The sequence below is a fragment of the Anomaloglossus baeobatrachus genome, chromosome 2 (genome assembly GCF_048569485.1).
Source record: "Anomaloglossus baeobatrachus isolate aAnoBae1 chromosome 2, aAnoBae1.hap1, whole genome shotgun sequence".
In the NCBI taxonomy this organism is placed as follows: Eukaryota; Metazoa; Chordata; class Amphibia; order Anura; family Aromobatidae; genus Anomaloglossus; species Anomaloglossus baeobatrachus.
Window position 1 is genome coordinate 724,359,556 of NC_134354.1, and position 15,168 is coordinate 724,374,723.

The 15,168-nt window shown below is 48.6% G+C and overlaps 1 protein-coding gene across 1 annotated transcript in view; it reads left to right on the forward strand.

Moving 5' to 3' along the window:
• Window positions 1-2,516: 2,516 nt before the first annotated feature.
• The window catches only part of KATNAL1 (katanin catalytic subunit A1 like 1), a 217,113-nt gene continuing 204,461 nt past the window's right edge, over window positions 2,517-15,168 (forward strand). The window contains exon 1 of the mRNA XM_075334619.1: window positions 2,517-2,898. The gene's annotated coding sequence lies outside the window, so the exon portion shown is untranslated. The remainder of the gene's footprint in view (window positions 2,899-15,168) is intronic.

Consider the following 15,168-nt stretch of genomic DNA (forward strand, 5'->3'; position numbering starts at 1 on the left):
GGTAACTAAGCAAAGCGCTTTGCTTGCTTACCCGGTATTTACCTTGGTTACCAGCGTACACCGCTTAGCGCTGGCTCCTTGCACACGTAGCCAGGGTAAATATCGGGTAAATAAGCAAAGCGCTTTGCTTTTGTAACCCGATGTGTACCCTGGTTACGTGTGCAGGGAGCCTTAGCTGAGCCGTTGGTCGCAGGCTCTATAGCGCACGCGCTGTGGCGACGGTTGTCACTGTAATGACATCATTTTGGAGCAAGACAGGCAGACAGACAGAATAAGGCAATTATATATATAGATGATGTCCTGACGCCAGGCTGAGGATCAGACAGTGCAGGATGCTGTGCACTCCTGCCTGCAGTCTCTATACTCTCACTGTGAGTTATTGCTGCAGATATCTTACACATAGCCGATGACTCCCACTGACAGCCGATGAGATCTGTGTCAAAGTTCACCTGTTGGAATATATCAGACTGTGGCTCATATAGAGCGACTGCAGACACCGGCTGTGAGCATAGCAGGAGAGCCGGGTCCTGTCACCTCCTCACTGTGGGAACATCAGAGACCTCCTGCCCACCCAGCCCTGTGCTGAGCTCCTCCTGCCTGCCCTGTGCTGACCTCCTCCTGCCTGCCCGGCCCTGTGCTGACCTCCTCAAGCCTGCCCGGCCCTGTGCTGACCTCCTCCAGCCTGCCCGGCCCTGTGCTGACCTCCTCCAGCCTGCCCGGCCCTGTGCTGACCTCCTCCAGCCTGCCCGGCCCTGTGCTGACCTCCTCCAGCCTGCCCGGCCCTGTGCTGACCTCCTCCAGCCTGCCCGGCCCTGTGCTGACCTCCTCCAGCCTGCCCGGCCCTGTGCTGACCTCCTCCAGCCTGCCCGGCCCTGTGCTGACCTCCTCCAGCCTGCCCGGCCCTGTGCTGACCTCCTCCTACCTGCCCAGCCCTGTGCTGACCTCCTCCTACCTGCCCAGCCCTGTGCTGACCTCCTCCTGCCTGCCCGGCCCTGTGCTGACCTCCTCCTGCCTGCCCGGCCCTGTGCTGACCTCCTCCTGCCTGCCCGGCCCTGTGCTGACCTCCTCCTGCCTGCCCCGCCCTGTGCTGACCTCCTCCTACCTGCCCAGCCCTGTGCTGACCTCCTCCTGCCTGCCCAGCCCTGTGCTGACCTCCTCCTACCTGCCCAGCCCTGTGCTGACCTCCTCCTACCTGCCCAGCCCTGTGCTGACCTCCTCCTACCTGCCCAGCCCTGTGCTGACCTCCTCCTACCTGCCCAGCCCTGTGCTGACCTCCTCCTGCCTGCCCAGCCCTGTGCTGACCTCCTCCTGCCTGCCCAGCCCTGTGCTGATCTCCTCCTGCCTGCCCAGCCCTGTGCTGACCTCCTCCTGCCTGCCCAGCCCTGTGCTGACCTCCTCCTGCCTGCCCAGCCCTGTGCTGACCTCCTCCTGCCTGCCCAGCCCTGTGCTGACCTCCTCCTGCCTGCCCAGCCCTGTGCTGACCTCCTCCTGCCTGCCCAGCCCTGTGCTGACCTCCTCCTACCTGCCCTGTGCTGATCTCCTCCTGCCTGCCCAGCCCTGTGCTGACCTCCTCCTACCTGCCCAGCCCTGTGCTGACCTCCTCCTGCCTGCCCAGCCCTGTGCTGACCTCCTCCTGCCTGCCCAGCCCTGTGCTGACCTCCTCCTGCCTGCCCAGCCCTGTGCTGACCTCCTCCTGCCTGCCCAGCCCTGTGCTGACCTCCTCCTGCCTGCCCAGCCCTGTGCTGACCTCCTCCTGCCTGCCCAGCCCTGTGCTGACCTCCTCCTGCCTGCCCAGCCCTGTGCTGACCTCCTCCTGCCTGCCCAGCCCTGTGCTGACCTCCTCCTGCCTGCCCAGCCCTGTGCTGACCTCCTCCTGCCTGCCCAGCCCTGTGCTGACCTCCTCCTGCCTGCCCAGCCCTGTGCTGACCTCCTCCTGCCTGCCCAGCCCTGTGCTGACCTCCTCCTGCCTGCCCAGCCCTGTGCTGACCTCCTCCTGCCTGCCCAGCCCTGTGCTGACCTCCTCCAGCCTGCCCAGCCCTGTGCTGACCTCCTCCTGCCTGCCCAGCCCTGTGCTGACCTCCTCCTGCCTGCCCAGCCCTGTGCTGACCTCCTCCTGCCTGCCCAGCGCTGTGCTGACCTCCTGCCTGCTCACAGACGTCTCTCCTGCCGCAGGCCACCTGGGTGAGAACAGCAGACACTGCCCACCATGTGCAGTGTGGCCATGTCTGCTGTACTGGGATGCGTACGGCCGGCACTTGTACACGTTTTTAAACTACAATGCCGGCACTCAGTTAAAATCAAGAGACGGCAGCCCCAAACAGCTGGCAGCCCGGGGGCATCTGCCTCCCATCCCCCCGGGCCAGCCCGCCCCGGCTATCTGTTTATAGAAACATGAGCAGATCTGTGTCCGCCTCCATCACTGTGCAGGCAGCGCCCCCTGGAGGACGCAGCAGTGGCTGCAGCAGAAGCTCCTCCCCCTCCAGCTCTGCGCTCTGCATCCGCCCGCAGCCATGACAACGCCGCAAACACAACTTTGGTAACGGCAAAGGCGGGGAACGTATCACTCTACACAGAAAAAAAGGAGCAGGACCGGTCCCAGTCCACGAGCGGGGCCCCGCCAGACCGCCGTCCATCTGCCCGCTCTCCCGCCTGAACACCGCTGCCATCACTCAGTCCATACACTCAGCTGTATCACTGACCCCCGCATCGGCCGCGCAGAGTATGCTGGGATATGTAGTTTGTTAGTTACCGGCGGTGAAAGGAGCCTATGAACTGAGAACTACAAGCCCCAAGATCCCCCGCTCCATGCAGGGATTCTCCATCCTTATCCCTTCTGTGCATTTATCCCTATTGTAGAGGATCAGAGCCCGGACAGTGATCCCAGAGGCCGCAGCGCAGGTGAGTGCTGGCAGCTGGGGGTGAAGCTTCATGGCTGCAGGCATGACCCATGGTTTATATACAGGCCATGTGTGCCCGGCACTGTACCTGCCAAGGGGCTGTGTTTGCTTTGTAGTATGGCAGTGTGTACATCCCTGTTCCTCAGCTCTTGGGGCACTACTACTCCCAGCAAACCCCCCAAACCTTTAATTCACAATTGAGTAATGGTGACTAATAGGGATGATCGAATACCTCAAATATTCGGCTTTGCGAATACTTGCCGAGTAGGTTGCCGCTATTCGACTATTAGCGAATATTCGATGCTTAATGTAAGTCTATGGGAAACCCGAATAACATCTATTCGGAACTATTCGGGCTTCCCATAGACTTACATTGTGCATCGAATATTCGCATAGCGGCGACTTGTTCATCGGATATTCGCATAGCGGCGACTTGTTCATCGAATATTTGCATAGCGGCGACTTGTTCATCGGATATTCGCGAAGCCAAATATTTGAGGTATTCGATCATCCCTAGTTACTAAGCACCCGGTTATGGTGGCTAGGGAGTCACCGTCCAGCCGCGTCACCGAAACATCTGGGCCAAGACTGGGCAATGTGTCCACATAATGCACAATGTGCCGCCAAGATGCATTTTTCTGGTGTTGCCACCTTAGGATATGTTCACACGCTGCTTTTTTGCTGGGTTTTTTTTTTTCTGAAGAAAACCTATTCTCTTAGCACTAGAAAAGCCAGTTTGTTGCATTTTTTTTTTTGTCGACAGTACGTTTAAATAAAGTTACTTGCGTTCACTACAAACGCAGCCTCGCTGTAAGGCCCTGTGTGCAGTAGACTTTTTGCTGCGTTTTTTTTGCGGCGTTTTTAACCGCGTTTTTGTGCTGAAAACGCTGTGCTATTGCTTCCCCAGCAATGTCTATAGGTTTTCAGAAGTGCTGTCCGCACACAGCGTTTTTTTTTTGTAGCCACAAAAACACAGCATGTAAATTTTCTATGTTTTTCACAGCGTTTTTCACTCATTGAATGCAGTGCTCAAAAACGCAGCCAAAAACGTGGTAAAAACGCACCCGCGGACAAAGCGCACAAAAAACGCCTCGTGCACACATAGCCTAAAGGCCGCTATACACGCTGCGATATCGTTACCGATATCGCTAGCGTGGGTACCCGCCCCCATCGGTTGTGCGACACGGGCAAATCACTGCCCGTGGTGCACAACATCACTCAGACCTGTCACACTACTTACCTGCCTAGCGACGTCGCTGTGACCGGCGAACCGCCTCCTTTCTAAGGGGGCGGTTCGTTCGGCGTCACAGAGACGTCACTAAGCGGCTGCCCAATAGAAGCGGAGGGGCGGAGATGAACGGCCGTTACATCCCGCCCACCTCCTTCCTTCCTCATTGCAGGCGGCCGCAGGTAAGGTGAGGTTCCTCGTTCCTGCGGTGTCACACGGAGCGATGTGTGCTGGCGTAGGAACGACGAACTACAAAGTACACGCAGCAGCAACAATAATTGAGAAGGGACCCCCATGTCACCGATGAGCGATTTTGCACATTTTTGCCACGATGCAAAATCGCTCATAGGTGTCACACGCAACGACATCGCTAAAGCGGCCGGATGTGCGTCACAAATGTCGTGACCCCAACGACATCGCTTTAGCGATGTTGTAGCGTGTAAAGCGGCCTTTAGGCTATGTGCACATGTGGCTTTTTTTTTAATTTCTTTTCATGCATTTTTCCTTGCTTATTTTAATCAATAAAAGGAAGGACACATCACCCAGCAAAGTCTATGAGAATCCTGACTGTTCACACGTTGTTTCTTTTTTCCTTGCAGATTTTGTTGCTGAAAAAAAAGAGTCAGCATATCTCAGCACTTCGCCTCACACACCTTGCATACAGCATGGTGTGTGAGGCGATCCATAGCTCAGTAACCCGGGGTTGTCATAGTGCCGACCTAGGGTTACTATGGCAGCGATCGGGTCCTTGTGATAACATTACAGGGACCCGATTGTCAGGTAGAGGTTAACAATTCCTCTCCCGGCCTCCTGAGTACTGCGATCGCACTGATCGCAGTATTCAGGGAGTTAAACTGCCGAGAGTGGCGCAAGCAGTGAAAGTCAGGTCCCGGCTGTAACATCAGCCGGAGACGCGGCGGGGGCACAGTGTCTGAACCCCCGCTATCGTCTTGACTTAAAAAAAGCAGGAAAATGCATATGAAAAAACGTGGAAACGCAATAAAAAAAAAAAAATTCAGCTGCTTTTTTCCAAAAGGTGCAGAAAAGAAGCACCCAAAAAAGCAATGTGGGCTCAGAGCCTAAAAATAGCTGAAAGAATTGCCATACTGCTTCCTCCAAAAACGTAATAGTTTTCCATTCCAGTCAGGAAAAAAAAAAATCAATCGTGTGCATCAGATTTCTGATATTTCCCAGATTTTGATGATATTGTAAAACAAAGCTTTTAATTTGCATAAAACTCATGAAAAAAACCATGCAAATAAAACCCTGCAACAAAAATGCAACGTGTAAACACAGCCTTAGGCTCCCTTCACATGTCCGTGTCTCCGGTACGTGTTAGGTCCGTTTCCGTATGTACCGGAGACACGGACACACGTACTCCAATGTTATTCAATGTATGGAGTTACGTGTGCGTTTTTCCATAAGGTGCGTGTGTCCGTGTGCGTGATACGTTTGTTTGTCCGTAAAACACGGCTGCATGTCCGTTTTCTGCACGGAACACGCACACACGCACTCAATGAAAGTCTATGGGTCCGTGAGCACACGTACGTGACACGGATGCCTCTACGTGTACGTTTTGTGCTTTTCTGAAGCGATGTCGGTCAATTTTTTTTTCTGTGTATGTCGGTCAATCTCCCTCAGTCCGTCGGTCGGTCTCTCTTTCTTGTCTGTCCCTCTCTCAGTCTGTCGGGCAGTCTCCCCCTCTCTCATACTCACCATTCCCCGATCACTGCCGCGGCGCTGCACAGCTGTTAAAAAAAACTCTGGCGGCTTTTACTATTTTGAAAAAGCCGGCCGCTCATTATTCAATCTCGTATTCCCTGCCTTCCCCGCCCACCGGCGCCTATGATTGGTTGCAGTGAGACACGCCTCCATGCTGAGTGACAGCTGTCTCACTGCACCCAATCACAGCCGCCGGTGGGCGTGTCAATATCGAGCAGTAAAAAAATAAATAAATAATTAATAAAAAAAAAAACGACGTGCGGTCCCCCCCCAATTTTGATACCAGCCAGGGTAAAGTCACACGACTGAAGGCTGGTATTCTCAGGATGGGGTGCTCCACGTTATGGTCATTTTTTTTTCTACAGGAAACTTTTACTTTTGTGTCATCCAGGTGGATGTAGAGCCTGGTGTAGGGGCGAGCTGTTGTACTTGTTTTTTTCTCTTTTTGTACTTTGTAATTTTTTTTTATTATTTATTTGTTTACTCTTTGGATTTCCCATTCAACTGGGGCTGATGAATGGGGAATTAGGCTTTGTCACATGTTCTCACGGAGCTTTTTAACTTAGATTTTGAAGCAGGTTTTGGCCAAAAATCCATATTAAAAATACTTTAAAGGGAACCTGTCAGGTGCAATATGCACCCGGGACCATGAGCAGTTCTGGGTGTTTATTGCTAATCCCTGCCTAACTGTCTCTGTATCTGGTAGCATAGATAAAGAGATCTTTAGAAAAAGTATTTCTAAAGATCCTTTATCATATGCTAATGAGGCCAGGGACTATTCTCAAGGGCTTTATTTCCTCCAACTAGTCCGCCCTCTTAGCATGTTAACACGTCCACCAGGATGTGCTAATATGTTATTCAATGCCGGACAATGCTGCCCATTATCCTGCAGATTAAAGGCCGCTTTACACGCTGTGACATCGCTCAAGCGATCTCGTTGGGGTCACGGAATTGGTGACGCACATCCGGCCGCTTTAGCGATGCCGTTGCGTGTGACACCTATGAGCGATTTTGCATTGTCGCAAAAACGTGCAAAATCGCTCATCGGTGACATCACCCCCTCTTCCCAATTATCGTTCCTGCTGCAGTTACAATGTTCCTGCGGCAGTACACATCTCCTTACCTGCGGCCGCCCGCAATGAGGAAGGAAGGAGGTGGGCGGGATGTTCGTCCCGCTCATCTCCGCCCCTCCGCTTCTATTGGGTGCCTGCTTAGTGACGTCACTGTGACACCGAACGAACCGCCCCCTTAGAAAGGAGGCGGTTCGCTGGTCACAATGACGTCGCAAGGCAGGTAAGTCCGTGTGACGGGTACTAGTGATGTTGCGCGCCACGGGCAGTGATTTGCCCGTGTCGCACAACCAATGGGGGCGAGTACGCACGCTAATGATATCGGTAACGATATCGCAGCGTGTAAAGCGGCCTTAAGGCTAGGTTTTTTCATGCGTTTCCGCAGCATGCAAAAAATGCATGCATTTTGATTTCCAAGCAATGGGAAATACGGCTTTTTTGTGCGCACAATGCTGTTGAAAACGCTGCGTTTTTGATGCAGAAATGTTGTCAAAATCTCTGCGTTTAAAGAAGCAGCATTTCAATTGTTTTTGCCATTTTGGCAGCGTTTTGCTAACATTAGAGTCAATGAGAACTTTCAAAACACACCCTAAAAGAAAATTCTAGCATTTTACATGCTTTCTTGATGCAGAAAACATGCTTTTTTGACATTATATTAACCCCTTCAGCCCCCGGGCACTTTCCGTTTTTGCGTTTTTGTTTTTTGCTCCTTTTCTTCCGAGAGCCGTAACTTTTTTATTATTCTGTCAATCTTGCCATATGAGGGCTTGTTTTTTGCGGGACGAGTTGTACTTTTAAATGAAACCATAGGTTTTACCATATATTGTACTGGAAAACAGCAAAAAAATTCCAAGTGTGGAAAAACTGCAAAAAAAGTGTCATCGCACAATAGTTTTTGGGATGTTTTATTCACCGTGTTCACTAAATGATCAAACTGATGTATCTATGTGATGCCTCAGGTCGGTGCGAGTTTGTAGACACCAAACATGTATAGGTTTACTTGTATCTAAGGGGTTAAAAAAAATTCACAAGTTTGTCCAATAAAAGTGGCGCACGTTTTGCGCCATTTTCCGAAACACGTAGCGTTCTTATTTTTAAGGATCTATGGCTCAGTGATGGCTTATTTTTTGCGTCTCGAGCTGACGTTTATAATGGTACCATTATTGCGCAGATGCTACGTTTTGATCGCCTGTTATTGCATTTTGCGTAAAACTTGCGGCGACCAAAAAACGTTAATTTGGCGTTTGGAATTTTTTTGCCACTACGCCGTTTACCAATCAGATTAATTGATTTTATATTTTGATAGATCAGGCATTTCTGAACGCGGCGATACCAAATATGTGTATATTTATTTATTTTTTAACCCTTTAATTTTCAATGGGGGGAAATGGGGGTGATTTGAACTTTTAGGTTTTTTGTTTTTTTTTTATTTTTTTAAAACTTTTTTTTTACTTTTTTTTTTTATTTTACTAGTCCCCCTAGGGGGCTATAGCAATCAGCAATCCGATCGCTGATCGCTATCTGCTGATCACAGCAATACCGCTGTAATCAGCAGATTCAGTCACTTTGGTTTTCCCTCTGCTCTCGGCCGAGGGAAAACGAAAGTGAAACATCGTAGCAGCAGGCGTCATCACATGACCCTGTGCTACGATGGCAACCACCGATAGTCACGTGATAACACACGTGACTTCCGGTGGGGGCGGCGGTAAGTAACAAACATGGCCGCGCGCATTTAAATCTTGCTGCCAGACTTTGGCAGCAAGATTTAAGGGGTTAATGGCCGCGAGTGGAAGCGATTCCACTCGCGGCTAGCAGGCACACATGTCAGCTGTTGAAAACAGCTGATATGTGTGCCGATCCACGCCGCCTGCCCGAGGCAGGGGGCGGGGCTTAACGGGACACGATCCTGGACGGATAGATCCGTCCAAGGTCGTGAAAGGGTTAAGGGCATGATATGTCCCTTTACACACACACATAGTCCGACAATTAAATTAATGAAAATCCATAATTTAACGTTATTTTATACATATATATTAGAACACAGTTATAAATTTAATAAAATTAGCTATTTTGTGTATAATTTTAATCATGATATTTGTTACCTTTTTCTCCGTTTTTTTTCATAGTTTTTGAATGTTTAAACTTTATTTAGTAGTGTATTTGTATTCAAAACGCATCTGACTTTAAGCAATGAAAAAGCATGTAAATCACGGTAAAATGCGGTAAAGACGCGGTAAAATGCGGTAAAGAAGCGTATTTTTAGCGTTTTTGTGGACAAAACCAAATTTGACAAACAATTTCTGCCAGAGGATGCGTTTAGAACTGCAACAAACTCAACGCAAAGTGCGCACATAGCCTTAGGCTGCTTTCACACATCCGTTTTTTGCTGAGCGGCACAATACGGCGCTTTGCAGAAAAAACGCAACTGTTTTTTTTTTCCTGCCGGTTGCATTTTTTCCTGCATAGACTTGCATTAGCGCCGTATTGTGCCGCATGGCCTTGCGTTGCGTCCATTTTTTGCCAGATGCGGCATATTTAGCACATGCGGCGGCCGGATGGAACGTTGCCTGGCATGTTTTTTTGTGCGGCGAAAAAATAGTTTAAACAAAAAAAAAAAAATCTAAATAAATAAAAGTCAAAATCACCTTCCTTTTCTCATTTTGAAAAAAGTAAAATAGGCAAATTTTCTATTTTCTTTACATCCAGAGAGGGGGAAACAGAGTGCCTAAACTGAAAACTGCATCCATTTGTATACAAACTCTTTTTGTATTTAAACCTGTTCTTAAGCTCCCCTCCAGTACGATTTTTTTTTTTTTTTTTTACATTTCCCTGCTGGAGTGGTGATTTAAGGCTGGGGCCACATTAGCACTACTGTGAGTGCATCGCATGATACTCGGCTCCTGCTGTGCTGCGAGTGTAAGCCAAGTGTCATGTCACTGTGATGTGATCCTGCGATGGCAGCACAGGCGCAGAGGAGAGGGCGCGCGCTGCAGAGGAGAGGGAGAGACTAATCTCTTTATCTACTCCATAGTCAGCTGATGCGATTCTCACACTGTACTCCACTGTAACGCGAGAGCAATGCAATCTGCTCTTGCACCCATAGACTTGTATAGGTGCGAGAAAAAACTAATCTGATTCCCCTCACAGCATGCTGCGATTGTTTTCACGGTCCAATTAGGGCTGAGAAAAAAAAATCACTCATGGGAGCTGCCCCATAGAGTAACATTGGTCCAAGTGGAATAATTTTTTTTTTAAATTGCATTCCATTTGCTCTGTTTTACTCGCCGTGTGTCCTTAGCCTAAATGTAAGTCCTCTGACCCCTCTGACACAGTCTTCATCTTCTATCACCGCCACTCTGGTCAGTCTCTTGTGAATTGTAACCTGCCGGCAGCTCCATTGTTTCATGAGCCGGAGGTCACAACTCAATACAAGTCTATGAGAGCCTCATTCTGGCTCTCATAGACTTGTACTGAGAGATTGTGACGTAGCTTCTGTGTCCCGGCCAGTCAGCAGTTATTCATGAGATAGCGCTGAGACACCTGAGGAGTGTTGTTAAAAGTTGACACCGCTGGAAGGTGAGTATAAGACAAGGGGGCTTAGATTTAAAGCGCCCTCCAGCTCTGAAAAAAATGATGGAGTGGTGCTTTAAGTTAGATCTTTTTTTTTTTTTTTAACATTATGGGTCTCTGGTTATCTAGGTTTTTTTCAGGTTTTGGGGTTTTTTGTTAATATTTTTTTTTTAGGTTTTTGCTACTTCCAATAGGTGGCACTAGAGTTCGTCTCCTTCCTACCTGAAGAGACAATTTAAATATTTCCCAGAGGAGCATTGCAGCTATAAGTCTCCTCACCACTGACAGCCAGATTGGTTTGTCAGTCTCCGCAAGGAGAAACTTTCTCCCCTTAGACTGCACTATAGCTTCTCATACAGCCAGATCAGATCTCATACTTTGCACTGATGAGGGACAACCATCCCGAAACACAGAGTGGCAGCACGGATGACGGGGCCAATACAAGTCTATGAAAAACACGTACAGCGCACGGATGGCATCAGTGTGCTATATGTGCACATTTAACCTTGCAAAGTATAGGAGCAACTCTGTAATTTATTTATCCACACAGAAAATCGCCGATCAAACTCTGATGGTAAAACTGATGGCACTGGTACCGTTTTTTTGTGTACGTGAAATACTCTGGTTGGTTTTAAACATCTGGGAAACAGAAGATAGATCAGTTCAGGAAGCCTGGCGATGAGGATGAGTCTTCTGATCCAAAGATTTCTCAGTTTTTTTCAGTTGTCCGATTTCATCATTCTCAAACTTTAGAAATTGGCAAAATGTTGTCACAACTGTACACCAGTATCCTACAGGAGTCTCAAATTTGTTTAAAACGTAGCATGCGACACTCTGTATCTTATTAAAACACGGTGTGATATTTTACTCTAATTGGAAACAAATTAAAGGGAACCCGTCAGGTCTATTATGTGCCCAGAACCACGAGCAGCTCTGGGTGCATATTGCTAATCCCTGCCTAACTGAACCTGTATACACTAGCATAGATAGAGATCTTTAGAAAAAGTATTTCTAAAGAGCCTTTATGATATGCTAATGAGGCCAGTGATTAGTCGCAAGGGTGTTAGTTCCTGCGCTCATTCTGCCCTATTAGCATGTTAGCACGCCCACAGGGGAGTGTTAACATTCTATTCAATGCAGCATCACTAGCAGTGACGCGTGTACCGGTGTCTGCTATCACTGCTCTTCTGAATGCCGGGCACTTCCGGTCATGCGCAGTATGAAGCCGGATGTACGCACCCCGGCTTCAGAGAGGTCTAGTGCGCATGCCCGGAAGTGCCGGTACCACTGATGACACTGCATTGAATAGCATGTTAGCAGACCACTGTGGGTGTGCTACCATGCTAAGAGGGAGGACTAGTCTGGGGAACTAATGCCCTTGTGACTAGTCCATGCGCTCATTAGCATATCATAAAGGATCTTTAACAACTCTTTTTCTAAAGACCCCTTTATCTATGCTAGTGTATATAGGGACGGATAAGCAGGGATTAGAAATATACACCCAGAACTGCTCGTGGTTCTGGATACATATTGGACCCGACAGGTTACCTTTAAATAGAAATGACTTTGCACCAATTCATTAAACAATCGTGCGCTCATTTAAATAGATTTGATAATCTGCCACCGCAAAAAAGTAAAATAAGACAAAAAATGGCTTAAAAGATGGAAATAATGAATCTGGACCTTTACTTTGTTAAAAGCAAGTACCACCAATAGCTCTGTTCTACCTACTGATGCTCCAGTCACAATTTCATACATACCATGTATGCATACTAAATATGGACCACGATACATGGACTGGCCACCGCTTCATTGGCACATGTAACTGAATAGGATAACTGAAGTGAGCACTAATATATATATATGAGTGCAAGCCAAAAAATACATACTATATAAGAATAAGGCTGCACATCAAACTTAGATAATGGTATAATGCCTCAAGCATATGGAAAAATATTGGAATATACAATGAAAAATGCTACTTGCTAATTTGAACATGTGGCATTATACCATTATCTAATTTTCATTGGCACATGTAACTGTGGAGGTCTGGTCAGGAGAAATATGAATAAGTGAATTGGGCAGCCGCAATGGGGGGGAGAAAGGGAGCAAGTGTTGGCTGTGGATTTGTTTCTTCACACTTTGAGCAAATTTGGGCCTGCTGGGACCTGTAGTGCATTGACTATAGTACTGCACTACAGTGTTCTCCGTTTCTTAATTTACTTCAAGAACACAGAGCATTAGAGTAGTTATGTAGACATTATTGTTAAAACTGCATCAATACTAGAAGTGAGGAACTGCTTTTGGCTTTGTGGTTCTTATAGGGGAAGCCTATATTAGGTTTCACCTGTAAAAAATAAAAAATGGCCAATTACCATATGGCAATCATGCAGCAAATTGTGATAAACCAAGTGCAGCTCGGTCTCCAGCGGCTATTCCAAGTATGTTTTTTTTTTTTTTTTTCTGAAATACTGCGATGTTTCAAACTCAAACATACCAGGCTGTAACCGTACAGCTAGTGTCTGATTCATTCACTTTAACTACTTCTGTAGCTCCTGTAGATGATAAATGTCTGGGGAGTCCTTGTTCTACTCTACAATGATGTTTTAAAATGTCACTGCATAGTAGAACAGCTAAACATTATCGTGACGAAGAAGGGGTCGGCTGTAAGATGCAGTCAGACTCCCAATAGAGAAGGCAGAGACTGTTTATTACCGTCTCTGCCTTCACTGTTGCTGTATACACAAAAAAGCTCTGCATATACATTGATAGGAACCGTTGACAGCACTTCAGCTAATCACAGTGATCTTGTGGTCGCTGGCTGTAGGGAGGGAACGAGAGCTGCTAAGTTCTAGAAGACCCATACAGCTCTACTATGCAGCCAGGAGGCTGAATTTCCACAGTCACTCTGGCTAATAAACCAGTCCCAGTAAAGTGTACTTTACACGCTGCAACATCGCTACCGATATATCGTCGGAGTCGCGTCGTTAGTGACGCACATCCGGCGCCGTTAGCGACATTGCAGCGTGTGACACCAAGGAACGGCGCTCAACGAGCGCAAAATCGTCCAAAAACGGTGATCATTGACACGTCGCTCCTTTCCTTAATATCGCTGCTGCTGCAGGTACGATGTTGTTTGTCGTTCATGCGGCAGCACACATCGCCATGTGTGACACCGCAGGAACGACGAACATCTCCTTACCTGCGTCCACCGGCAATGCGGAAAGAAGGAGGTGGGCGGGATGTTACATCCCGCTCATCTCCGCCCCTCCGCTTCTATTGGACGGCCGCTTAGTGACGTCGCGGTGAGGGAGGGATTGTTCGGCGGTCACAGTGACGTCGCCGGACAGGTATGTGCGTGTGATGCTGCCGTAGCGATCATGTTCGCTACGGCAGCGATCACCAAATGTCGCACGTACGACAGGGGCGGGTGCTATCACGCTTGACATCGCTAGCAATCGCTAGCGATGTCGCAGCGTGTAAAGCACCCTTTACAGGGGAAGTCAGATAGAAAATGTTGAAATGCTATCTATCGCTGATTTGAGTTCAGTTAGTTCCATCCTGCCTTGTTGGCACCTGGTTGCAGTCCTGTCCTGTCTGTACCTGGTCCCAGACCATCCTGCCCTGTTGGCACTGGGTTCCAGTCCTGTCCTGTTCTGTCTGTACCTGGTCCCAGTCCTGTCCTCTTGGCACCTGGTTCCAGTCCCGTCCCATCTGTACCTGTTCCTTTCTGGCCGTGCCATCCACCTCAGCTAGTCCATTGGTCCCAGCTGGTAGTCCCAGCCTTGTGAGGGACTCTTCCAGTCCATGCTGTCTGTCTCAGCTATCCTGGTGGTCCCTGTCTACACTAAAAACTCAGCCTGCCTATACCTGTGTCTGTCCCTGCCCTGCCACTGTCCAGGTCTCTGTCCTGGGAATAGCAACGGGCATCCTTCTTGCGGTGGGCGCCTTGTCATGCCCCTCCCACTAAAGGCTAAGTGTCTGATATATAACAGTGATTATTATAAAAAGAGAACACATTTCAGTCATCTCCTCTGGACTTCATTGACATCCTACATATAATGCTCATCATGGAAGGAATCTTCAGCAGGCTGTCAGTCATCCCTAGGGCGTCATTAGAGGATCCAGGGCAGGACTAGTGTGGGGTAAGAGACGCCCTGCCAGATTAGTCCTGCCCATTAGTATATAACGTAATATTGCATTCAAACAATGCACATAAACACATTATCAGAGTAAAGAGATCCGTACCCATACTGCTATATCAGCGGTGTGCACAGTCGGGGGCCCTGACAGATTCCCGTTTGCATGCGGTATTCAGATGGATGGCCAATCGTGCTGGGGTTGATTCAGTCTGTCGGAGCAGGAGATGCCTTCTGTTCTAGCTCATAGTGGAGGGTCCCATGTGGTGGGAAATGCCCTTCCTTAAAGGGAACATGTCACCAGTTTTTTGCCCTATAAGCTTCGGCCACCACCAGTGGGCTATTATATACAGCATTCTAACATGCTGTATATAAGAGTCCAGGCCGCTGTGTAGAACATAAAAAACACTTTATAATACTCACCTACACCGGTCGCTGTGGTGGATGTGGGTCAAATGGGTGTCTTCGTCCTCCTCTTTCGGCCGTCTTTGTCCTCCATCTTCTGAAGCCGCGGTGCATGACATGTGCGATGTCATACTCCC